At 44.2% G+C, this 25,604-nt stretch overlaps 2 protein-coding genes across 11 annotated transcripts in view; one reads left to right on the forward strand and one right to left on the reverse strand.

Moving 5' to 3' along the window:
* The window catches only part of LMNTD1 (lamin tail domain containing 1), a 475,330-nt gene extending 468,376 nt beyond the window's left edge, over nucleotides 1–6,954 (reverse strand). For 6 of the 10 annotated variants that reach the window (XM_043881333.1, XM_043881334.1, XM_043881329.1 and 3 more), the window contains exon 1: nucleotides 5,556–5,928. The gene's annotated coding sequence lies outside the window, so the exon portion shown is untranslated. Of the gene's footprint in view, nucleotides 1–5,555; nucleotides 5,929–6,739 lie in introns of those variants that run through there. The other 4 variants (XM_043881337.1, XM_043881336.1, XM_043881335.1 and 1 more) reach the window with 1 other exon arrangement.
* RASSF8 (Ras association domain family member 8) overlaps nucleotides 6,611–25,604 on the forward strand; it is a 128,293-nt gene continuing 109,299 nt past the window's right edge. The window contains exon 1 of the mRNA XM_043881339.1: nucleotides 6,611–6,629. The gene's annotated coding sequence lies outside the window, so the exon portion shown is untranslated. The remainder of the gene's footprint in view (nucleotides 6,630–25,604) is intronic.

Genomic DNA, 25,604 nt, shown 5'->3' on the forward strand with positions numbered 1-25,604 from the left:
TACTAAACACAGGTGCCTCCCTCTCAGAGAATCCTCTTTGCCCTTGGGGAATAGGAGGTGCCATGCCTTAGGTGTTACCACCAACCCACAGCCAATGAGTGACTGATAATAGGGGCGTAAAAGGCCAGTCTCTTTGCCCCAAGGGACCAACTCTGCAACCGAGTTCCTGCTCTAGACTTCCCCATAGGATCTTTATCCCCCTTGGCCCTATGCTACATCCCTCCGTCCCCTTCTTCTGAAGCACAGAATCCCTGCTTCAGGCTCCACTTCCAGAGAACCTGACCTAAGATACATGCTCATTGCGTGTTTACTAGAGGTACTTTATTGTCACCATAGCAATACATCTCTGGGGAGACCAAGGGTGAGAAGAGGAACATCTTGACAGGACCCTAACCAAACTGGGACATATAATCCAACTCAGTGTATAATATTCCAGTTGTCATTGGTCAGTTACTAAGCCCTGTCTGACTCTTTGCCACCCCATGGACTGAAGCATGCCAGGCTCCTCTGTCTTCCATTATCTCCCAGAGTTTGCTCAAATTCATGGCCATTGAGTCGGTGATGCCATCCAACCATCTCATCCTCTCTCTGCTGTTCCCTATTCCTGGGCCTACACCTAATATCTGCTAACATTAACAGTCCACCTTCTACCAAATTTGAAATGAAGATTTATTTTGTTCATATTCTAATTTTTCTCTTCTTACAGAAGATGGATTATTATACTTGTTAAAAGAATTGGATGTGCAGCTTTTATTATTAATCAATACATGTTACAGTTCTTTCAAATGTTGCTAAATGATTCTAAATTATTTTAAAATAATTATTCTTACTATGATCATATAAATCTCACATTTTAAATTCGTTGTTGGGTTGTTTCCTTTCCAGGAACTATAAACTCTATTACTGTCTATGACCGGGTCCTTGATAAGGAGGCTCTGGTTAAACCAGTAGTGTTATAAACAGATCAGATTTCCAGTTTGCAATTAATAAAAATATATAATTGAATACATGAAGGCAAAGCAGAAGATAATTTAATGTTTCTGCTATAGTTCAGAGTCATATGGGATCATCATTATAAACCCCAATTATAGCACTGGAGACATGGAGGGAGTTGGTGAGTGGCGTTCAGGCTGAAAGAATGCTAGACAGTTCAGATTTTACTGCACATATTTACAAAGGTACAACTTCACAACATCAGGCACCGCATTCACTGTTTTTCCCCAATATTTTAATCCCAGTATAGGCTCTTGTTGAGCTATTCTCAGCTGACTAAATTCACTCTTCTAGCCTATAACTAAAAAATAAGAAAACTTTCATGGGATTATCCTCTCAAAAACTTCTACCTAAATAAGAAACCAATCACATTTAAAATCCTATTTCTAAATATATTTGCATTTATTCCTTTTGATATACCCTGTTATAATTTCCTTTTATAGTTTATGCTTTTTCTTTTCATACTGCTTTTCACTGTCTAATAAAATATATTGATCGTCATCCTTCTGCCCCATCAAATTATTAGAGGGTCTTTTAAGGAGCTGTTTATGATTTGGTATCTAAATGTTTTATTATTTTTTTAAACAAGAAACTATCATTAAATTCAAAATTCTTATAGATCTGAGAATTGTTGGTTGTTTCTAAAAAGGCCCTTTATGTTGATCAAATAAATCACAATAATTATAGACCTTTGCTGTGTTTCAGTATGTGTACAAGATTTCCATTAGGAATGGTAAAGAAAACCACATTTAATTGCTTTTGACACACATACTGAAGAGGAGAGATTTTTTTTTTTCCTTCTAAACTTGTCAGTAACAGTGACTAAATGCAGGCTTGCTAAGTGTCTGAAAAACTCTAAATGATCCCATTTGTATAAATTTTAGTAGATGACCTCAGGCTTCTAGGTAGCCTTGATGTCACAAGACTGGAGTTGTAACTCCAGCTATTACATCTGTGTTTTAGGCAAGAATAGTGCTTGAGTCAGCCCTGCTCATAAATGAGGACACACAAATGAGTTTTCCTGGAAGGCCCATACAACACCTTCCGTCCACAGGGCCAAAACTTAGTAACCTCTATCTGCAAGGAAGGCTGTGAGAGAGAACTTCTCACTGAGCACAAAATCAGGTTTCTATTTCTAAGAAAAAAGTGGAGAAAGAGAATAGGATAGTCAACAAGCATTATTTGCCTCTTTTCCTCTTTTAGCACCGCTTTTCTCAGAAGGACTATGAGCTCACAGAATGCTGAGATTATGTCATGCCAATTTGTATAAGCTCAGAACCTAGCACAATACCATATTTATTATGTTTTTGTTATGTTTATTAATTAAGGAAATGGAACTCTCTGCTCATTATGCATTAGAAAGATGATCCAAGGCAAATATAACATGAGCAGGTGACATGAGTTTACTGCATTTATACTGTCATTCATTCATTTCACTGTTATTTCAACTCATATTAATTGAGCTCCCAGTCTGAGCCAGGCCTGTGTCATGCACAGGGGATACACAGACAAATACAAGACAGCCCCTGGCTTTAAGAAGGGGGTGGGAGAGCAAGGTTGGGGAGTAGAGGGAAGCTCCACTGGTAAACAAGCAACTTCAGGGTCCCATGGTAAGAGAATCTAGTGGTCCTGAGCCACTGGTTGAGATTCAGTTCAGTTCAGTTCAGTCGCTCAGCCGTGTCCAACTCTTTGCGACCCCATGAATCGCAGCACGCCAGGCCCCCCCTGTCCATCACCAACTCCTGGAGTTTACTCAAACTCATGCCCATTGAGTTGGTGATGCCATCCAGCCATCTCATCCTCTGTCGTCCCCTTCTCCTCCTGCCCCCAATCCCTCCCAGCATCAGGGTCTTTTCCAATGAGTCAACTCTTCGAATGAGGTGGCCAAAGTACTGGAGTTTCAGCTTCAGCATCAGTCCTTCCAATGATTAGGCAGCTGTAAAGTACTCTGGGTAAAACACAGAGAGTGGAATGAAGGAGGGGAAAAGAAGGAAAAACAGTGGAGTTTGATAATAATGAAATGTCTAAGTTATATTCATAAGTCCACAATTTACTCCTTCCAGCACACTATACCTTCTTCTCGACAAAAATGTTTGTTTCTCCCTTGGGACTTCCTCCCGACACATGGCTCTTAATGGATCTGACCCACTGACACGCTTCTTCTGGCCTAAGCCATAGACACGACTGTGTTTCATGGGCCTTATCTGAGCACAGTACAACTGTCTTCCCAGCATCCCATCTTACAAGGTGGTGTTTCCTGGTGGGCCAGTTTGGGAAATGCTGGCCTAGATACATATTTCTCTAGCTTAGCCATATGATTCCATAGACACAATAAAAAGAGTTGCCAGGGATTTCCAGAGAAAGGAATTTGTTTCCCTGAACTGCACATGTGAACTTAGGGTGTTACTACCTTGGGTTTCAGTTACATGGGTCACCAGAAGCAAAGAGGTTTCACTGGACTAATGAGGCACCATTTTAGCAATCACACAGTCAAAAAAGTTATTCAGATGATAGCTTCACTAGTAATGAAGACAGTATCTTTTCTTTCTACAAATAACTCAATTCAGTTCATGACATATATGGCTAGAAATGTACCTACATCAATTCCTACTTTCTTTGCCGAGCCCAGAGAAAGAGATGTCTTCCTAACCGTGAAGCAGAAGTCACAAAAGAGAGATTTGAAGATTCTATGCTGTGGCCTTGAAGATGGGGAAAGAGACCATAAGCCAAGAGATGGAGAAACTACAAGAGGCAAGTAAGTGGATTCTCCGCTAGAGCTTCCATGACAAACAGCAGCCCACATTTTGATTTTTGGATTTCAGGCCTCTGGAGCTATAATAACACATTCTTATAGCCTCTAAGTTTGCAGTAACTTGTTTACAATTAGCAGCAGGAAACTAATAATACATACAACATATCTCTAGGTGCCGTCAACTAGTTCATTCTCACTGATTCAGGAAAGAGGAGACATATGTCTCTCTCCCTTGGGACTCTCCTCTTTTCAGAATCCACCCTCTCAGATTCTTCTCTTGAAAATAAAATCTGACTGTGTCACGGGGCTTTAAGTGCATGAACACTCACTTATTCCAGTTAGGTTACTTTCAGGGAATATAATTAAAGACCAGAAATAAGGGTTGTTTACAAATCCTGCCAAGGACATTTGGTGTGATCTCAGGAAGGCTTAACAGGGATGTGATTTACAGCTAGGAAAGCTCAAAACAAATTATACTATAGGCTGAACAAAGAATGAATTAACCACATGGGGCTAAGGTAGGGAAGAGACGTCTGGGTTTATCCAGGCTGGACAGAGGTAAGTTCACTGGCATCTGTAGCCAGCAAGAGGAAACATATGCGCGTGAGGACACCTCACCAGGTTCCTGGATCCTAGTAAGTGCTTCTCTTAAATAGTGGGCACAGTTACTCCATCGTAATAAATTTCATCTTGATTTACATGCTGGTCGTATGAAAGGTGGTTGTCATGAGTCAGTCAACTTGTTCACCTCTGAACGAATGATAAAATGATAAAATCGAGGTCAGCACCCTCCTGGTAACCAACAGAAACAAGACTAAGGTTCTTCTACTTGGAAAGATCTGGAGCCCAGGTTCAACAATAACCACACCCCATACTGTTATCACTCATCCCTGTTTCAGGACCTCCATAAAAGAAGGAGGACTATTCCAGCAAAACAAGGGAGGCAGATTCTACAAAAGGAGGAGGGGTCAACACCGGCAAAAGCCACATGGGGGCTGAATTTTTCCATCACATTTGGCAATCAGGCGGTGACTGATGTCATTCAGTGGAGAGAAAGGTTGACAAGGGAATGAAAGCTTAAGAAATGTTAACATTAAGGCTGGAAAACTCCTCTGAGAAGAGGATCCAATGCCCTCCATCTTTTAAAAAGTTCCCCTGGGTTTTACACTTGAATCATAGAGAACTCTTCTTGTCCCCAAATCCTCCAACTGTTGACTAGCCAAATTTGAATCTTACCATCTCTCTCCTTAGTTCACCTCCAAGGCAGAGGAACTAATGAGCTGTGCAAAAGCTAAAGGTCAAAAAAACAAGAAGAAACAAAAAGTCTACCAACCCAAACTCCAAACAAGTCAAGCCCTGAGTAAGGTGAGCGGTCACAAGCTGTGCTTCAAATGTAATTATCCCGGTTTCGATGATTAAAAAACCAACAACAACAACAAAAAAAAACAAAAAACACGAGTGTCTGACAATCAAAAGGGACACTTTATCTTCGAAGGGAATGCTTCCTTGCGTCTCATTCATCTATCCTCATACCATCTCCCTCCAAACTGAAAGCCCTTCCTGAGTTGTGGGCTTGTGTGACTACAAGTCTGAACCAAAGACCGAATTTTGTCCGGTGACTAGAGTAGCCACATGCCAAAGAAAAGAGGTGGAACAGTGAAAACGATACACACATGTGCGTTTCCAAATAAAAGCACCGCTCTCCTTCCTCGAGGATGTGCTCTATTCAAAGGTAGATGTGTGCAGGGGCTGGGGTGGGGGAGCGGTTTTCTGAATCTGAGCCCAGCTCTTTCTAAACTTGGTTACTCACGTCTGATTCATTCGCTGTGTTTTTCGTCTCCTGTCTCTGTCATTGCCTGCTGCTGAGAAGGGGGTCGCTGAATCACTGCCACTCCAGATGAAAAGCAATTCAGACCATCAGTCCTGGGGGAGTGGAAGGGCCCTTTTTTTCCTTTTTTTTTTTTCTTTTAACAGAGTCTGCAGAAAAAGCCTCCTACTTTCCGGGGTGACCGAGGAGGGCAGTTTTACAAGTCTCAGCCCCGGGCGATGGAATATTTTGCTCCGTGAGAGTCAGCGAGGCACCGTGTCTGGCTCTCGGGTCCACCGGGCCTCGGTGGGCGGGGGTGCGTCGCGGGCCGGGTGGCGCGGGGGCCGAGCCGGCGAAGGGGGCGGGGGCCCGAGCGGCCGGGCCGCGCTCCCCGCCGCTTTAAAAGATCCCACAATGCAGCGCTGGCGTCCCAGTTCCGTTACAATGTCTCTCCCGGCGCCGGCGAACCGGCGAGGCGCGGGCGGGGGGGCCGGGGAGCGGCGGCTGTAACCCGAGCGCCCGGCCGAGGGGGGCGCCCCCGCGCCGCCGCTCTCGCGCGCTCAGCCCGCGGCCCGGCGAAGGGGCGGAGCCGCCGGCCGCCCGGCCCGGCCCGGCCCCCAGCCCGGCCCCCCGCCCAGAGGCACCGGCCGCGGGAGCGAGCCGGCCGCCGAGTCCGCCGCCCGCGCTCGTCCGGCGCCCCGCTCCGCGCCCGGCGCCCAGCAGCTCGCCGATCCTCACCGGCCCGCCCGCTCGCGGCCATCTGCGCGGCGGTGGGAGCAGCTCCCGCCGGCGGCGCCGCGGCTGCCCGAGCGCTCGCACAGCCCGGCACCCCCGCCCGGGGCGTCCGCGCTCACCTAGCGCCGGGCCGGAGGTGCGCGAAGAGGGAGCGCCGCGGAGCCGGGGCCTCCCGCCGGTGCGGGGCGCGCGGCCGGCGGAGCGCCGGGGAGCGAGGCGCGCGGGGCTGCGCGGCCGGGGACCGGCGCTGGGCGGCCGCTGGGCTCCGGCCGCCGCCGCGTCCCCAGCGCCCCAGCCGGCCCCGCGGGGCGGCCTGCGGGGGCGGCGCAGTTGCGAAACTGAGTAAGTATTAACTTTACTGGGCGGCCGCGATCTCTGGGCAGCGTCCGGGGACCCCTCCCTCCTCCTCCCGGAGCCTCTGGGCTCTCCCTTCCCCGCCCCTCTCTCCTCACCTCGGGTTTCCTCGCCGGATCAGCTCCAGCCCCGCCGCCGCCGCGGGCTCCGGCTTCCTCCGGTTCACCTTTTGCCTGCTGTCTGCCCCTTTGCTCGTTCTCCCTGCCGCAGACCCGCGCCTTGACCAAGACAACGAGCTTGTTCCCAGCCTCTCTGTTTCCTCCCAGTGTCCTTGGCCGGGGAGTTTAGAGGCCACTTTTGTTGGGAAGGGAAACGTATGTCTGGCTTCTTTAATATTTTTCTCTCTGAATGGAAATCGGATGCTCGCTTGCCCAGCGTCGGCTTGATGAACGCTTCTTTCCTCTGAAACGATGATTGGTTTACAGGTTTTTAAATGTTGTTTGAACGATGAACCATCCTCTCTTCCTATTCCCGCTTGCCGCCAACCCGTCTGGGGAGGGGAGTCCAGATGAGGGGACTTTCAGAGTAATTCCGTTTTTCAAGCTAGCAACTTTGAGAGGATTCGTCGCGGAAAGCTTAGTAAGATTGAACCTGAAGGGACGTGAGCCTTGAATGTGAGGTCCACGGGTGGCACAGCGTCTAACAAGCCGAGTAAGCACCGTGTTACTCCTAATCGAGTGTTGCGTTGTTATTTAAGCATCCTAGAGCCGCCTGGGGTTGCTAGACCACTACTTTCTCAGCATCAAACGGCATCTTGAGCAGTGCAAGCGTCGGATGTAATTGTCCACTGATCTTTAGGCATTCAGACGGGAGGTAGATGCAGGGCACGTTTCATAGCTGACTTAAACCCGTCAGGTTAGCGCAGTCAGTACATGGAAGCATTGCATTTTTGTTTTTTGGTTTTTTTTTTTTTTTTAATCCTCCAGCCTTGTCACAGCGAGGACGAACGTTTATGGATTTTCCAGTATAATGTGGCTCAGCAGTTCTTCGTTAGATCTGTTTTGTCCGCAGGAAGCCCTTTTAAATATGTATAAATCTCTAAATTTTGTGTCGATTGGATTAACCACCCATTCTGGTAGGAGGCCCAGGTAGTCTTTTATTTTTGCTTTTTATTTTCATTTTTCTTCAGTCTTTCATGTCTGGGCTGCCAGGAGTTGGCAGTCATGTTGTGAAGGAACAGAAAAATGGGAAGCTTTCTTGATGGATTTTCAGCATCCCATCCTTTGCCTGGGCGAGGCAGCAGTGAATGCCAGCTAGCCCTCTGCGGGGAAGTGCTGAATGGAACCGGGGTATCAGGAGGCAGGACAGAGCAGAGCTCTGTAGTTTAGGAGGGTGGTCTGTGTGAGATGTTATCTTCTCTCCGGCATATTAATTGGACTTTTAATCCTGTTTATCCCCATGGGGAACTGTCCCCAAACCATAAACATTACATGTGACCATCCCCCACTTAAAGAAGACCAAATGTGATTTGATGGTCCCTTCTTTTGAAGGATCAGACCCCACAAAAATAAAATTTGTAATATAGATGGTAAAAACGTTCCCAAAATCTCCCCTTCCTCATTTTCTCTCCTTTTAAGAGTCTCAAACTGGTGCTCTCAATAAGAGACACAGTTGGCAGCAATGCTTTGAATTCTTTCCAGGTTCGTTGATGATGCCTAATTTGGGGGCTTCAGTAGCTAAGGGGGACATCCGAGAGGGAGGAAATCATGAGACTGTGCAGAGAGGCAAGGCATTACAGTTTGCTGAAGTGTCAGCATGCTGCAGGGAAAAGCAGTTAAAAAGAAGGGAAAATGTTTAGATGGCTTTTAGGGTGCATGTTTTCCTGAATTTGGCATTTGGTTGAGATATTTGGGAATTGCAGATTTTAGACTATAAGGTTGTGATATCATTTCTTTTTGCCTAAAATTTTGTTTTTATTAAGGTTTCGATTTTTTAATGTGACTCTCAATGCTTAGCCTTTGTAGCCTCTGTACTGGGTGGCTTGTGTTAATTTTTGACTTGAATGCCTTGGCCATTTTGAGCTGTGGTAAGGGTTTGAGAGTTTCTTACTCATTAATTGGTCTCTTTTATGTTGATAATGACTTGAGAGTAAAAATATTGTTCGTTATTGAATATTACTACTCTTTTCGTTATGGTTGATTCCTAGAATAATGACTTGGCTTGTTTATTGTACGGCATTAAGATCCCAGATATCTTGCTAGTGTTTTAAACATTGCAAAAATCTTTGCAGGTAGAAATGGAGCGGGGATGAGAGTGAGACAGGAGAGCATTGTGTCGCATAACTCTGAGGATATGGATTTTAAAACTAACGTATCACCTGTTTACTCTCCTTGAATGCTAGCTTGCTCCAACCCTAAATAGATTTCAAAATTCAGAGTGCAGAGGTAGTTTCCAAGAGCTCCCTATAGTGGAAAGAATGCTTATCCCACAGCCAGCCAGCCAGACTCAGGTGGTAAGTGTGAGTTTGTTACTCCCAGCTGAGTGAGCTTGGCCGAGCTGCTTCCACATTTGTGAGCTACAGTTTGCTTTCTGTAAAATGGGGATATTATTAGTAAAAGTGATGCCCGACACATCTTAGCCAATAAATGGCAGCATCTGCAACTTCTCAAAAACCAAACTCAAGATTACTCCACTTTTCAGACTGTTCCTCCTGTTTTTCATCTCATCTACCTAATGAGTGGCTTACACTGGAGTCATCTTCCCCTAAGTCTTCTGTTCTGTCATCCCCACCTAGCCAGTTTGTCACAAAGTCCTGTCTACTTTTTCTGGCATAATCTCTCTGAAACCTGATTTTCAGTCTACTGGGCTCCCATCTTAGTTCAAGCCACCATCCTCATTCCCCACTGCAGAGACCTGCCACTCACGCTCTGCCCTCCTTCCAGCCCTTCTTACCACCAGCAGCCAGAAAGGGAAAAAAGAAGTCACTTGCTGTTTAAAGTCTTCAGAGCTCTTCTTCTTGGGATTAAAATAGAAAATCTACAAGGTCCTGTATGGTTTGGCCGCGTCCCCAATCGTCATCTCTGGTCAGACACAGGATCCAACTCTACAGCCAACTCAGCTAGGGCTACTGCTGGTGGTCTGTTTCAGGATCACCCCCTCGAGGAATTTCTCATCCTCTGTGCTGGTTCTGATATCCTCTATAAAGGTCTTCTCTGAGAAGGCCACTCTTCAAGTCTTGCAACTTAGAACCTCTTGTCTCCCTCATAGAGTTAGCTTTTCCTTCTTAATGCTTACCACCATTTATAATTATTATTTGTCTCATGTTTCTCTCATGCCTTTGAGAGCAGAAATACTGCCTGGTTTATTCACTAGTCTATAGATATCAGTGCTTCTTGTGTGTATAGTAAATGCTTAATAAATATTATTGTAATGAATAAGATAGTAATACAAGTTGTGATTTGTATATTGATTGCCTTCTTTATCATTGTTAAACCCACTTCTCCTAACACAAAAGCCAGGCTTGGTTATCTCCTACATTCCTTCTTTGCTGGTTTTATGTATATCATGAAATCACCTTTGCACATATCAGGTAAAATGAATACATTGAGGCTCTGTGGAAAATTCATAAATAAACTGAGACACCTTTTAATTAGTGTTACTCTTGTGATTTTCTGTAGATAATCCTTTTTTCTAAGTACATCATTAAAGGGATTATGTTTTTTTTTTCTCTCAGTAATCCTGTGCTGATGAAAAAAACCTTACCATGTCATATTACTTTGCATGTCATGTGATAACATGTTAGTCAGCAGCTGTGGATTGCACGGTGATCGAATTCAAAGGAAGGAAGGACAAATTGGTAGAAAAAGGAGAGTTATAGACCTGAAGATGGCCAGTACTGTCCAGCTGTAACTTGTATAAATAACTAGGTGTCGCTTGGCCATTTAGTTAAGGGAGAGAGGTAGTTGCTTAAAAATGGGAGCCACCTAGAGGTATGGAAGTTCTTTCTCCCCTCTCTAAAGCATTCCTTATTCTAGCCAAAAAAGTCTCATGACTTTCCAAGGCCAAGGAGGGCTTAAAGCTTTGAGTGTTTTTGTCATGTGGTTGCTTTTTACAAAATATTCACTTGATGCACTATGACTCTGAAGTATTTATGTCTTTATTAATGTTTCTGGCCTCTACTTCTTGCATAATCACCCACATGTTCTTTTGACTTTAGTTTTCTAGGACTTTGATTTCCTTTTAGAACTTAGCCCTCACACCCTCAGCGTGTAGTAATTCCAGTTCTTTCCCAATTTTGTATCTGGTAGGTCACCAAGTTTGCAGGGGACTTAGGAGTTGATTGTATGATTTATTTCTTTGCTCTCAACCTCTAGTTTTCCCCCAAATATCCTGTGTCTTTGTGGTTTGGACCCTGAGTTTTTGCCACCTAAAAGCTGGATGCCCTCAGGTTGGGAGAGTAGAACAAGGGAGATTAAAGCATTTTGAGCCTCCTGTTATGTGCCAAGCTCTGGGTTAGGTGCTCTTACAGAAGAGGAATGGGTAGTTTACCTGGTCAACATCATGAAAAGAAATCTTCAGCTTTTCATACATGGGCTTCACTCAAGGAGATTGTTCCTGTCATTCCCTCATTTTCCCATCTTTTATTTCCTAGTCAGGAAGGCATGACAAGTAGAAATGCCCTCTCTAGCCAGACCCTTTTCCTCACCTTGATCCTTATTTAGACCTGCTTTTCCTTGTATAAAAATGCTGGGAGTGGGGCTGAAGAGGGGTGCACAGTGTGACATGCCTTTGTGGGGAGGCTCTGTGCCCCAGGATACTCGCACCCTGTGTGTATGTGTGTGTCGTGTGCACACACTCTGTCGTGTCTGACTCTTTGCGACCCCATGGATTGGTAGCCTGCCAGTCTTCTCTGTCCATGACATTTTTCAGGCAAGAAGACCGGAGTGGGTTGCCATTCCCTTCCTCAGGGGATCTTCCTGACCCAGGGGTCGAACCTGCGGATCCTGCATTAGCGGAGGATTCTTCACCATTCACACCACCTGACCTACAGCCACCCTGTGCTGGAGAAGAAAGTTACTTGTTGAAGCCCTTGTGTATACATGTTTACTGGCTACTCTGCATGACCTTGGAGCCCAGAAAAAGTCATGCAGAGTAGCCAGTAAACATGACTTTATTTTTCTGGGCTCCAAAATCACTGCAGATGGTGATGCAGCCATGAAATTAAAAGACGCTTACTCCTTGGAAGGAAAGCTATGACCAACCTAGAAAGCATATTAAAAAGCAGATACATGACTTTGCTAACAAAGGTCCATCTAGTCAAGGCTGTGGTTTTTCCAGTGGTCATGTATGGATGTGAGAGTTGGACTATAAAGAAAGCTGAGCACTGAAGAATTGATGCTTTTGAACTGTGGTATTGGAGAAGACTCTTGAGAGTCCCTTGGACTGCAAGGAGATCCAACTAGTCCATCGTAAAGGAGATCAGTCCTGGGTGTTCATTGGAAGGACTGATGCTGAAGCTGAAACTCCAGTCCTTTGGCCACCTCATGCGAAGAGTTGACTCATTGGAAAAGACCCTGATGCTGGGAAGGATTGAGGGCAGGAGGAGAAGGGGACGACAGAGGATGAGAGGGTTGGGATGGCATCACTGTCTCAATGGACAGGGATTTGGGTGGACTCCGGGAGTTGGTGATGGACAGGGAGTCCTGGCGTGCTGCGGTTCATGGTATCACAAAGAGGTGGACACGACTGAGCAACTGAACTGAACTGATCTGAACTGCATGACCTTGAAGTTGCCGAAAGTGTTTTAGCACCAAAGCATTTATTGCCTATTTATTTCACAGCCTTGCTATAGGATTTAGAAGACTTATTTTTGGCAATTTTATTTTTTTTGGTCACATTCAGATATATCACAGATCTCACTACATTTAACTCCGGTGCTGTCCAAGTTTTATGCATGAAGAAAGGCATTTTCTCATTCAGAAGTATATGTTTTATTCTTTGTTTTGATAAGAAATCAGATAAAAATACAGGTTTTAACAAGAGGAGAGTTGTGATAGTTTTCCATGAGGTTTTATTCATGTGGGCAATATATTTTGTCACTCTCGTTTACTGTCATTGGCTTCTGAGTGCTAAATCATGTTCATCTTTTAATAATAGTAGTTTTAATATTGGAAAATCAAAAATCACTTAAGATTACATTATTCTTCTAGATATGTTTATACTTTGTTTTTTTTTTTTTTAATTTTTTTATTAGTTGGAGGCTAATTACTTCACAACATTTCAGTGGGTTTTGTCATACATTGATATGAATCAGCCATAGATTTACACTTATTCCCCATCCCGATCCCCCCTCCCACCTCCCTCTTCACCCGACTCCTCTGGGTCTTCCCAGTGCACCAGGCCCGAGCACTTGTCTCATGCATCCCACCTGGGCTGGTGATCTGTTTCACCATAGATAGTATACATGCTGTTCTTTTGAAACATCCCACCCTCACATTCTCCCACAGAGTTCAAAAGTCTGTTCTGTATTTCTGTGTCTCTTTTTCTGTTTTGCATATAGGGTTATCATTACCATCTTTCTAAATTCCATATATATGTGTTAGTATGCTGTAATGTTCTTTATCTTTCTGGCTTACTTCACTCTGTATAATGGGCTCCAGTTTCATCCATCTCATTAGGACTGATTCACATGAATTCTTTTTGACAGCTGAGTAATATTCCATGGTGTATATGTACCACAGCTTCCTTATCCATTCATCTGCTGATGGGCATCTAGGTTGCTTCCATGTCCTGGCTATTATAAACAGTGCTGCAATGAACATTGGGGTGCACGTGTCTCTTTCAGATCTGGTTTCCTCAGTGTGTATGCCCAAAAGTGGGATTGCTGGGTCATATGGCAGTTCTATTTCCAGTTTTTTAAGGAATCTCCACACTGTTTTCCATAGTGGCTGTACTAGTTTGCATTCCCACCAACAGTGTAAGAGGGTTCCCTTTTCTCCACACCCTCTCCAGCATTTATTGCTTGTAGTCTTTTGGATAGCAGCCATCCTGACTGGCGTGTAATGGTACCTCATTGTGGTTTTGATTTGCATTTCTCTAATAATGAGTGATGTTGAGCACCTTTTCATGTGTTTGTTAGCCATCTGTATGTCTTCTTTGGAGAAATGTCTGTTTAGTTCTTTGGCCCATTTTTTGATTGGGTCATTTATTTTTCTGGAATTGAGCTTCAGGAGTTGCTTGTATATTTTTGAGATTAATCCTTTGTCTGTTTCTTCATTTACTATTATTTTCTCCCAATCTGACGGCTGTCTTTTCACCTTACTTATAGTTTCCTTTGTAGTGCAAAAGCTTTTAAGTTTCATTAGATCCCATTTGTTTAGTTTTGCTTTTATTTCCAATATTCTGGGAGGTGGGTCATAGAGGATCTTGCTGTGATTTATGTCGGAGAGTGTTTTGCCTATGTTCTCCTCTAGGAGTTGTATAGTTTCTGGTCTTACATTTAGATCTTTAATCCATTTTGAGTTTATTTTTGTGTATGGTGTTAGAAAGTGTTCTAGTTTCATTCTTTTACAAGTGGTTGACCAGTTTTCCCAGCACCACTTGTTAAAGAGGTTGTCTTTTTTCCATTGTATAGATATGTTTATACTTTGAAAAAGTCAGGGGGACTTCCCTGATGGGCATGGTTAATGCACCTTCCAATACATAAGGGTTTGATCCGTGGTCGGGGAACTAAGTAAGATGCCATAGGGCAGCTCCTCATGTTACATTCTACTGAGTTATGACATACAATGCATGTTGGAAAGAGTACGACTTCAGTTAAAAGCCAGGCTGGACCTGGGTAGCCTTAGAAAAGTTATGATGCTGGCCCAGCCTCATGTCTCCCAGTCTTTAAATAGGGCTGCTGATTTGTCACTCAGGGCTGGTTTGGAATAAGACCGATGTCTGTGTGTATGTGGAAATGAGAGGATGTGAAGTGTCTCAGTGAGGAGTTGGCGCCTTTCTCTTCACCTTGCTCTGCTGAACTCGAGGTCTGGACAGGCCTCGGGGCTCTTTGGAGAGGCCTAGTTCTAAGTCCTCTGCAGCCTGTCCAGATCGATGTCAGGGAGCACCCCAGTTAGAGAGAACACTGTCGGTGTCAGTCATCCAGGGTGGGAGTAGAAAGTTTGCTAGTTGATGTGGGCGGCCCTCCCCACCCCCACAGTCTGGAGGCAGCCATCCCCACAGCCTTCTCCTTTGGTAACCCTTCCTCTCATTGAATTTCTTTTTCTTTCTTTCTTTTTTTTTTTTAATATTTATTTATTTGGCTGTGCCAGGTCTTAGTTGTGGTGTGTGGGACCTGGGATTGAACCCCGGCCCTGTATTGGGAGCGCAGAGTCTTAGCCGCTGGACCACCAGGGACGTCCCTCATTAAATTTCTATCTCACTTTTCCTCGGCTCCTTATCCTCAGCCTGGAAAGAACATGCCCAAGTCTCTCTTGACTTTCCTGCTCCTTCTGTCTCCTTTCACAGCCTGCTTCTTAGAGGAGTTGTCTGTGCTTACTACTTCTGCTACATTACCTGCCAACTCACTCTCCAAAGGTGCCTTTTCTTAGAAACATTTTTTGCCACAGGCACCAATATCCTAGTTGGCAGAATCAATGGGAGCTTTTCAATATGAAAACCCCAATATGACCAAAGCTCTCTGTAGCGTGTTTATACTATTGAACTCTCTCTCTGTGCTTCGAAATTTCTCCTTGGCTTCCTTATCACCGCTTGCTCTTTGTTCATTCATGTATTCATTCATTCAAAAATAAACTGCATGCCCTTCCATGTGTGGAGCTGTGACAGAGCACAAAACACACGGACTCCTGTTTTCATGAAGAGCGTACTCTACTAGGGGGCGTTAGATAATAAATGAATGAGTAATTTATTATCATTAAAAAATGAGTAACTCATTTTTTATAATGATAAATGTTTTGGAGGAAAAAATATAGGAAGGTGGAGGAATTGAGAATACTAGGGTGGGAGCGGAGATGTAATCCGGTATTGGATGGGCAGGAAGTCCTTACTGAGGAGAGCACATTTGAGTAGAGACAGTAATGAAGTGAAGGTGCCAACCCTGTAGCTGTCTGGAGGAAGACACTCTCCAGGTTGCGGGGACAGTGAGTGCAGAGACCCTGGAGCGGGCACCTGTGGTGTGTGCCCATCAGAGTGGCCAGACCAGTTGTAGGAGAAAGGAAAAGAGGTAGTGGGGACCCCTGTACTAGGGCTTTATTGGCTGTAACATGGATTTTGGTTTTCACTCTTGGGTGAGAGACATTTGAGGTTCTTGAACAGAGGAATGAATGAATTGGAGAGTAACATGGAGTAGTCAGCAAGAGCATGCACTCTGGGGCTGGCTGTCTGGGTTGAAATCCCAGCCCTGCATGTACTGGCTCTGTGACCTTGATGTAGTCCGGTAATTTCTGCACCTCACTGGTAGAGTTGGATTAGGAATGATGCCTATCTCCCAGTGTTCTAAGTATTCAGAGAGTTAATGCTTGTAAAGAACAGAGCATGGCAGATCGTAAACTTTGTAAAGGGTTAGTTGCTTAGTAATGTCCAACTCTTTGTGACCCTGTGGATTGTATCCTCTGTCCATGGATTTCTCCAGACAAGAATACTGGAGTAGGTAGCCATTCCCTTCTCCAGGGCATCGTCCCAATCCAGGGATTGAACCCCCAGGTCTCTTGCATTGCAGGCAGATTCTTTACCATCTGAGTCACCAGGGAAGCCCCAAACATTACAAAAGTACTTGTTAAATAAAATAGTAATATTGAAAAGGTTCACTTTGCTGTCTTGTAAAAAGGGCTTGTCAAAGGAAATTAAGAACAGAAGCAGGACACAACTAGAAAGTCTGTACACTGCAGCAAAAGGTCCCACACAGCCAAATAAATGAGTAGATAAATATTCTTTAAAAAAGAGTAGAAGCGGGAAGCCAAAATGTGGAAACCGCCTAAGTGCTCATCAGTGGATGAATGGATAAAGGAAATGTGGTGTCCATATACAGTGAAATATTATTCTGCCAGGAAAAAGGAGATTCCATCATTTGCCACAACATGGATGGACCTTGAGGGCATTATGCTAAGTGAAATAAGTTAGAGTGAGACAAATACTATATGATCTCAATCTCACTTATATGTGTAGTCTTTTACAATTGCACAAATCAGGGGTAGGAATCGGGGGGCATGAAATGGGTGAAGGGGGTCACACGGTACAAACTTAGAGTTCTAAGTCTCGAGGGAAGTCATATACAGCATGGTGACTTAATAAAAAGGAGAAAAAAAGAATGGAAGCAGGAAGAGCAGTGAGGAAATGACTGCAGTAATTCACACAAGGGATGGAGTAGATGAGGTGCTAGTGGTATCAATGGAGAGAAGGGTCACACAGTGGTGTGTTTGGAAATGGGGATGACCTGTTGGCTGGAGGGGAGGGTGAGATCTGCTTTTCCTTCCATCTCTGATCTTTCAGACTAAACATTCTTTGCTTTTTCCTCTCCTTTTTGACCAGAAGCTCCCAAACAGAGGTACCATTTGGAGATACATGGGGCATCTTTTGCTTGTCCCAGAGTCCAGGTTACAGGTATTTCTGACATGTAGTGGGCAGAACCTGGGCCAGGTGGTGAAGACATGTCCCTTGTATTTTGCTAGTAGCCTCCTGGTTGAGAAAGGCTGCTTGAGACCTCCTTCCTACCTTCCCTCCCTGCCCCCCACACCCATGATTTCTTAAACTCCAGTTCTGTGTGGACAGCAGGGGGCCTCTGAGTCACCTGGAATATTTTTTTCAAAATGCTGTTTGTTTCTGTACTGTGACTTGCAGACCCCTCTCCGCAAAACACACAGCAGTCCCTCGGGATCAGCGTGCCGCTTGACTTCTTCCTTGATGCTTGACCTGGGTTTGTGGCACCATCACCCACCTTGTTCCTAATCTTGCCTTTCCTTTACCGCCTCACCTTGACTAATTCATCTAGTCCTGATGCGCCCTTCTGGATAGCTCAGGAAATCATTTCCATTTTTCCATCATTCACTACCCTAATTTAGCATCTCTCATTTGGACTGCTGCCACGTCACTGGTCTCCCTGCCTGAGACCCATTTTCTGCGTATCACCAGAGCTTTTAGATACATGGATCTCACTGACTTGCTAAAAACTCCACTCCATCATTGCCTGCAGGCTTGAGTTTGGACTCTTTTGCAGCCCACAGGACCTGTGAAATCCGCCGCTGGTCTCCCACCCTGCCTCCCGGCTTGGCTGCCCTCCAGCTTTCCCCTGTCACCTGGACGAGCCAGGCTCTGGCAGAACTGAATTAACACGCAGTTTCATGCACTGATGCTGAAACATCTAAACATGCTGTTTGATCACATGAAAAAACTGGTTCAACCTTTCGCTTCCCTACCAAAATACCCTTCAACCTGGCTAACCTCTGTTCCTGAAGGAGGTGCTCACTCCCTCAGGAGTCCGTCTTGCCTTCCTTCTCTACCACATGCATGTATATTTCTCTCCTTCCTTTGCATGGTAATTTCAGAGGCTCTCTACTTCAAACAGCTGAGCTTCTGAGGGGCTCTTCTTAAGCTCATTTGTTCACAGGTTCAAAGTGACTAAGAAAACTCTAAGCTTGCAGTCTCCTGATCCGGTTCAAGGAGTGTAAGTTGGCTCTTTGAAGCTTTGTAGCCCTCTCTGCCCTTGCTGCTGGATGTTCTGTGTGGCATCTCTTTCTGAAGTGGAGCGGCTTTGTCCACATTAAAACTCTCCTGAGGCAGGTGGCTCCTCCTTGGTCTCTTCGGAGCCCTGGGGAGCCCTTTAGTAGCCCTTGGATTCCAAGGTCACTCATCACCTCCTGATTTGCAAGAGCCTCAATGGCTCAGCCGTGTGTGCTCAACCTTTCTGTTCTCGAGCAATTTTCTGGCCTCCTGAACTAACATTGGGCCAAGTTTCCACCTTTGGTTCTGATCATCCTGTTGTGTTCAGGATGGAGAAGCTTCTGAAGTTCTTTGGTTAGTTATGACTGCTAGGTTATAATAGGTGTAAGTTAACTTTTTTCACCCTCGCCCCATTCATCCTTTGCTCTTCAGGCTTCTTCCCAATCTTCATTCCATTTTTTTCCTACTCAGCTATTTTTATTAGTTCTCCTTTTGTGTTTGTCGTATTTGCGTCTATTTTTTATTAGCACTTTAAAGTGTTATACTTTTTACATTATCAGATATGATGGGATTAATAGTATCTGTAAAAGTATTTAAAGTGTATTTTAAACACAGCAAGCATCTTTGTTCACAAACAGGCATGAAGGTCTCCACCCAGGCCAAGTCGGAGCTTGGCTCTGGGGCCCGTATTTGTTCCCATTTGTACAGTTGTGATTTGGAAGCTCAGGAGGAGTTGGGGTTTGTTTCATGTTACCTTTCCTACTAGACTACGGTTTCCTGAATGCAAGATCTATATTTAATGCTCCACCAACTGTAAACTCTTTGATGGGAGGAACTTGTTTGATTCTCATTAGATCCGTAGGACTTGGATCAACACACTAACAACAACACTGTTAGTTGTTGGATGAATTCTGGCTAACATTTATCCCCTCAAGACGAACTGTGTTAAAGTGCCTCTTAAGTATTTAGCTGTGCAGACTCAACGAAGAGTTGGAATATAGCTGACTGAATCATTCATTTTACACGAATGATTGAGATGATAACTGAAATCTAGGTTTGTAGGAATGAAGGTTTTCTTTGACTTCTGGAAACACTTCAACAAATAGTAAGCACTTACTGTGTTCAGAGGGAAGGTTCCTATGGAGGTTGCAAGGAAGGGTAATGTGGGTCTGTTGTTTGGGGAAGCGTATTATGAACAATGAGGGTATGATAAGTGATTACATGTGGCAGAATATGCTGTAAGATAAATATTATAAATATATTCCTAAAGGAGAGAAGGAGAGTGCCTAAATGACTTAAAGGGTAAAGGTATTCACTACAGCAGTATCTGTAATAATAAACATTGGAAACATCTAAATGGTTGATAGCAGGGCACTGATCCAGACACCAGAGAGACTGTCACACAGCCATTAAAAGTGTTTATGAAGCATTTATAGTAATTGGGGTAAGTGCATATGCTTTTTGTTACTGAAATGACAGAATATAAAGTTTTATATACAGTGTGATCATAATTTAACAATGGAAAAAGAAGCACCAGGAAGAAAACACCAAAATATAAACATTTTGTCTGATTTCAAGTATATTATACGTGTGTATGTATGTTTGTACATGTACAGTGGTGTATACATATGCATACATATCATAAATTAAGCTTCACTGAGTGTTCACACATGAACATACTCATGCAACAAGTGCCCAGAGGAAGAAATAGGATGTTACCCTCATTCCCACAAACCCCTGTGTGCTCCTGACTTCTAATGGCATTCTGTAGTTCTGAGTATTTTTTGTTGCTTATATAAATGGAATCAGACAACATGTACTCTTTAATGTCTGGTTTCTCACACTCAGCATTGTGTGATTCATCCACATTGGGTATGATTGTAGATTGTTTACTCTTATTATTAGGGATGACTTTTTAAAACTATTTATTTATTTTTGGTTTTGCTGGTCTTCATTGCTGCATGTGGGCTTTCAGTAGTGGCAGAGAACGGGGGCTACTTCTCTTGTTGCAGAGCGCGGGCTCTAGTGCCTGGGCTTCAGCAGCTTCCGCTTGCAGGCTCTAGAGCTCAGGCTCAGTTGCTCTGCAGCATGGGGGATCTTCCCGGCTCAGGGATCGAACCCGTGTCCCCTGCATTAGCAGGCAGATTCTTATCCATGGTACCACCAGGGAAGTCCTTTATGGGTGACTTTTAATCTTAACGCTTTCATCTTGTATCTATGTTTTCCAGAATTTTCTATAATGAGCATGTATCTTAAAATCAGAAAAAGCATTTTTTTTAATGAGCTGATTATAATGTGAATCCCATAAAGTCCATGGTGATTTGGTCTTCAGGTTATCTTTCTCCATGGTATTTACATTAAAAGGGAAGGCTAAGATTTTAGTCTCGCCCACAACACAGGCAGGGAACTTCTATTGGTATGTGTGCCTCAGGAATATTGCGGGTTTAGTTCCAGACCACTGCAGTAAAGCAAAGTCATATGAAGTTTTTGGTTTCCCAGTGCTTTTAAGGTTGTGTTTACACTATACCATAGTCTATTAAGTATGCAATAGCATATGTCTAAAATGGCAAATGTACATAATTTTAAAATATTTTATTGCTAAAAAAATATTAAGTATCATATGCACCCTCAACAAGTATATTTTTGCTAGTAGAGGGTCTTACTTCATTGTTGATGGCTACTGACTGATGAGTGTGATGATTATTGAGGTTAAGTTAGCTGTGGCAATTTGTTAAAATAAGACAACAGTGGAGTTTGCTTCATTCACTGACTGTTCCTTTCACAAATGAGTTTTCTGTAACATGCAGTGCTGTTTGTTAGCATTTTACCCACAGCAGAGCTTCTTTCGAAATTGGGGTCATTCCTCTCAAACCCTGCCACTTTTGTCTACTAAGTTGATACACTAATCCAAATCCTTTGTTGTCATTTCAACTGTCTTCACCAGGAGTAGATTGAGATTTAATTTCAAGAAGCCACTTTCTTTGCTTGTCCTTAAGCAGCAACTCCTCACCCATTCAAGTCTGGTCATGAGATTGCAGTTCAGTTACATTTTGGGCTCCACTTCTAATTTGAGTTCTCTTGCTGTTTCTACCACATCTGCAGTTATTTCTTCCACTGGAGTTTTGAATCCCTCTAAGTCATTTATGAGGATTGGAACCAACTGCTTCCAGACTCCTGTTTTGAATGGATGTTTTGACCTCTTGCCATGAATCATGAATGTTCGTAATGGCATCCAGAATTGTGATTCCTTTCCATAAAGTTTTCCGTTTATTTTTCCCAAGTTCATCAGAGGAGTCACTACCTGTGGGTGCCATAGCCATATGAAATGTATTTCTTAAATCATGGGGCTTTGAAACCAAAATTAGCCCTTGAGCCATGAGCTGCAGAATGGGTTGTGTTAGCAGTCTTGAAAACAACATTAATCTCATTATACATCTTCATCAGAGGTCTTAGGTGACCATGTGCACTGTCAGTGAATAGTAATATTTTTAAAGTAATCTTTTTTCCCCCCTTGTGCTCAAGAATAGGCTGAAAATATTTAGCAGACCATGTTGTAAACAGATGTGCTATCATCCAAACTTTGTTGTTCCCTTTATAGAGCACAGGCAGAGTGGATTTAGTGTTAATTCTGAAGGGTCCTAGGATTTTCACAACACTGAAGGATCACTGTCTTCAGTATAAAGTCACCAGCTGTGTTAGCCCCTAACAGAATAGTCAGCTTGTCCTTCAAAGCTTTGAAGGCAGGCATTGACTTCTCCTCTCTAGCTATGAAAGTCCTAGGTGGTGTCTTTTTCTAACAGAAGGCTGCTTCATCCACGCTGAAAATCGGTTGTTTAGTGTACTCACTTTCATGAATTGTCTGAGCTAGATCTTCTGGATTACTTGCTGCAGCTTCTGCATCAGCGCTTGCTGCTTCACCATGTACTTTCATGTTACAGAGACGCCTTCTTCCCTTAAGCCTCATGAACCAACCTCTGCTAGCTTCAAACTTTTCTTCTGCAGATTCCTCACCTCTCTCAGCTTTTACTGAATTGAAGAGAGTGATGGCTTTGACCTGGAATAGGCGTTGGCTTAGGGGAATGTTGTGGCTGGCTTGATCTTCTAAGCAGACTGTTAAAACTTCATATCAGCAATAAGGCTGTTTCACTTTCTTATTTCTCTGTTCACTGGAGTAGCACTTTTAATTTCATTCAAGAACTCTTTCTTTGCATTCACAACTTGGCTTACCCTTTGGCCCAAGAGGCCTAGTTTTTGACCTGCCTCTGCTTTCAACATGCCTTCTTTACTGAGCTTAATCATTTCTAACTTTGGATTTAAAGTAAGAGACATGCAGTTCTTCCTTTCTTCTAAACACTTCAGAGCCACTGTATAGTTATTAACTGACTTAATTTTAATATTGTTGTGTCCCAGGAAATAAGGAGGGCCAAGGAGAGAGAGGAGAAGGGCATGGCAGCCCACCCCAGTATTCTTGCCTGGAGAATCCCCATTGACAGAGGAGCCTGGAGGGCTGCAGCCCATAGGGTCACACGGAGTCGGACACAACTGAGCAACTTTGCACGCACTCAAGGAGAGATAAATAAACAGGGAAAAGGCCAGTGCATGGAGCAGTCAGAACACACACGTTTATCGATTAGGTTCTCCTAAGAGCAGGGTTCATGGTGCCGCAAAGTAATTACAGTAGTAACATCGGAGATCACTAATCACAGATCACTGTGGCAAGTATAATGGTGAAAATGTTTGAAATATTGTGAAAAATACATAAAAATGACATAGAAACAATGCTGCGGAAAATGCTATTAGAAAAACGGTGCCCATAGGCTTGCTAAACACAGGATTGCCCCATGCCTTCAATTTGTAAAAAATGCACCATCTCTAGCTCAGTGAAGTGAAGGGCAATAAGATGAAGTGTGCCTGTATTATGTTTTCTAGCTCTGAGAGTCCTCAAATCACTAGCAATTTTAATTATTTGAGATCTTTTCAAATAGAATGGGGCTTCAAGGGCCAGCCTGGAACCCTATTCATGGGTAGTATGGTTCCTGTGGGCTCGTGCTAAGTCGCTTCAGTCATATCCAACTCTTTGCGACGCTATGAACAGTAGCTTGCCAGGGCTCCTCTGTCCATGGGATTATCCAGGCAAGAATACTGAAGTGGGTTGCCATGCCCTCCTTTAGGGGATCTTATGACCCAGGGATGGAACCTGCATCTCTGACATCTCCTGCATTGTCAGGCGGGTTCTTTACCATTAGCACCACCTGGGATTTCTATGGGTGTGGTACTTGGGTCTGGTAAAAACTGTTGGGGATGCAATCTAGCTTGTCAGCCTCTTCCAAGGAAAGCAGTGGCTGAGCAGCTCACCCTGAACCCGTTGTAGAGCTTAGGGGTGTGTGTGTGTGTGTCTGTGTGTGCACGCATGCGTGCACACACACTCAGTCACTCAGTCCTGTCTGACTGTTTGCGACCCTAAAGACTGTAGTCTGCCGGGCTCCTCTGTCCATGGGATTTCCCAGGCAAGAATAATGGAATGGGCTGCCATTTCCTTCTCCAGGGCATCTTCCCGACCCAGGGATCAAACCCAAGTCTCCCATTTTGGCAGGCGGATTCTTTGCCACTGCCCCACCTAGTAAACACTGAAGATTAGCTATTTGTAGGTAAACGAGGTTTAGTTCAGTTCAGTTCAGTGGCTCAGTCATGTCCGACTCTTTGCGACCCCATGGGCTACAGCACACCAAGCCTCCCTGTCCACCAACTCCCACAGTCTACTCAAACTCATGTCTGTTGAGTCGGTGATGCCATCCATCCATCTCATCCTCTGTCATCCACTTCTCCTCCCGCCTTCAATCTTTAACCAGTGTCAGGGTCTTTTCAAATGAGTCAGTTCTTCGCATCAGGCGGCCAAAGGATTGGAGTTTCAGCTTCCGCATCGGTCCTTACAATGAATGTAAACAAGGTTGGTAGTTTGTAAAGCACCTTTACTCATTGTTGATCCCTTCAGACAGCATCTCTTGAGGGCCTGTGGGCTGGATATGCAAAAGTGAAAAAGAACCAGCCTTTGAGCTCCTTTTTAATCTGGGCTGGGCCTTTGAAGAAGTCATTTTTGGAAGGTGATAATGATGAAGTGGAGGTGTAGGATCCCTGGGGGAGGGGCTGGAAGTGAGTACTACTGGAAAGGTGGTCCTTAGTCTATCTGAGGAAATCAGGGGGAGGTTTAAAAGGAAAGTTCACTCTCTGAGTGAACTGAGACTTGAGGATGAGAAGGCTTTTTCTCCCGTGTGTATTCCATACAGATAAAACAGTAGGTACAAAGGTACAGTGTGGGAGGGGGAATGTGGCCTGTTGGAGAACTGCAGCTAATCTTGGTGTCACTAAGGTTAAATGGGCATCGTGGAGTGGGGAATGGCAGGAGCTCAGCATAGGAGTCATTGATCCTCCCTAGGGGAAAGGATATCACCTTGTCCTGAAGTTTGCTTAGTTTTTTGTTGATGACAGTGTTGGTTATGAGAAACACAATTTTTCCAACTCTGTCCTGAATTAAGAGTTCTACCTCTTCAGATTTTACATTGGGAAATGTTACGATTGTTTCAGAATTAGCCAGGATTCTGTGCCTTCCAGCTCAGTGTATTGAGGTCACCTTTTATTCAGCCGACAAGCATTCATGAAGCATACGTGAAGTCCAAGGAATTCTCTTTGCTGTGGATGGTAATACAGAGACAGGAAATGGCTTCTGCCTTTCAGGAAGCTTACAGTTAACAAAGCAAACTTGAACTTTCAAAAGCCTCCTTATGGAAATAAAGATAATAGCAAAAGCAAAGAGGAAGGGCTTGTTCCTTACAATCATGGAAAGCAGAGAAATCTATTTAGAAGACGGTTCACTCTGAGGATTGAAGGACCAAAAGAAATGTGACAGGTAGACAGTGGTGTTAGGTGGGCCCAGGGCTGGAAAGAGGAGCTCGGTGGAGGCCAGCCCGGGATCGTAGGTATGTAGAGTTCCCTTGGGACATAACACAGTGTCTAGAATCACTCAGTCTGGGGGTGTTGTTGGGAGTAAAGAGAAACAGGGCTGAAATGTGGCTGAGCCCCGACAGTGAGTATCTTACCTGCTGCACTGAGGAATTTAGACTTTATTCCGAGCTTTTGTGAACAAGTTTTCTACGGGTCTCCTCGCCATCCCAGGCCATCACTGTCTCTAGTGTCCTCTCTGCTGTGTTGAAAACAATACACCTTGGGACTTCCCTGATGGTCCAGTGGTTTTAAGACTCCTGGGGCTTCCACTAGAGAGGAAAGAGAAGTGAAAGTGTTAGTCGCTAAGCTGTGTCCAACTTTCTGCTACTCCACGGGCTGTAGCCGCCAGGCTCCTCTATCCATGGGATT

The sequence above is a fragment of the Cervus elaphus genome, chromosome 22 (genome assembly GCF_910594005.1).
Source record: "Cervus elaphus chromosome 22, mCerEla1.1, whole genome shotgun sequence".
NCBI lineage: Eukaryota > Metazoa > Chordata > Mammalia > Artiodactyla > Cervidae > Cervus > Cervus elaphus.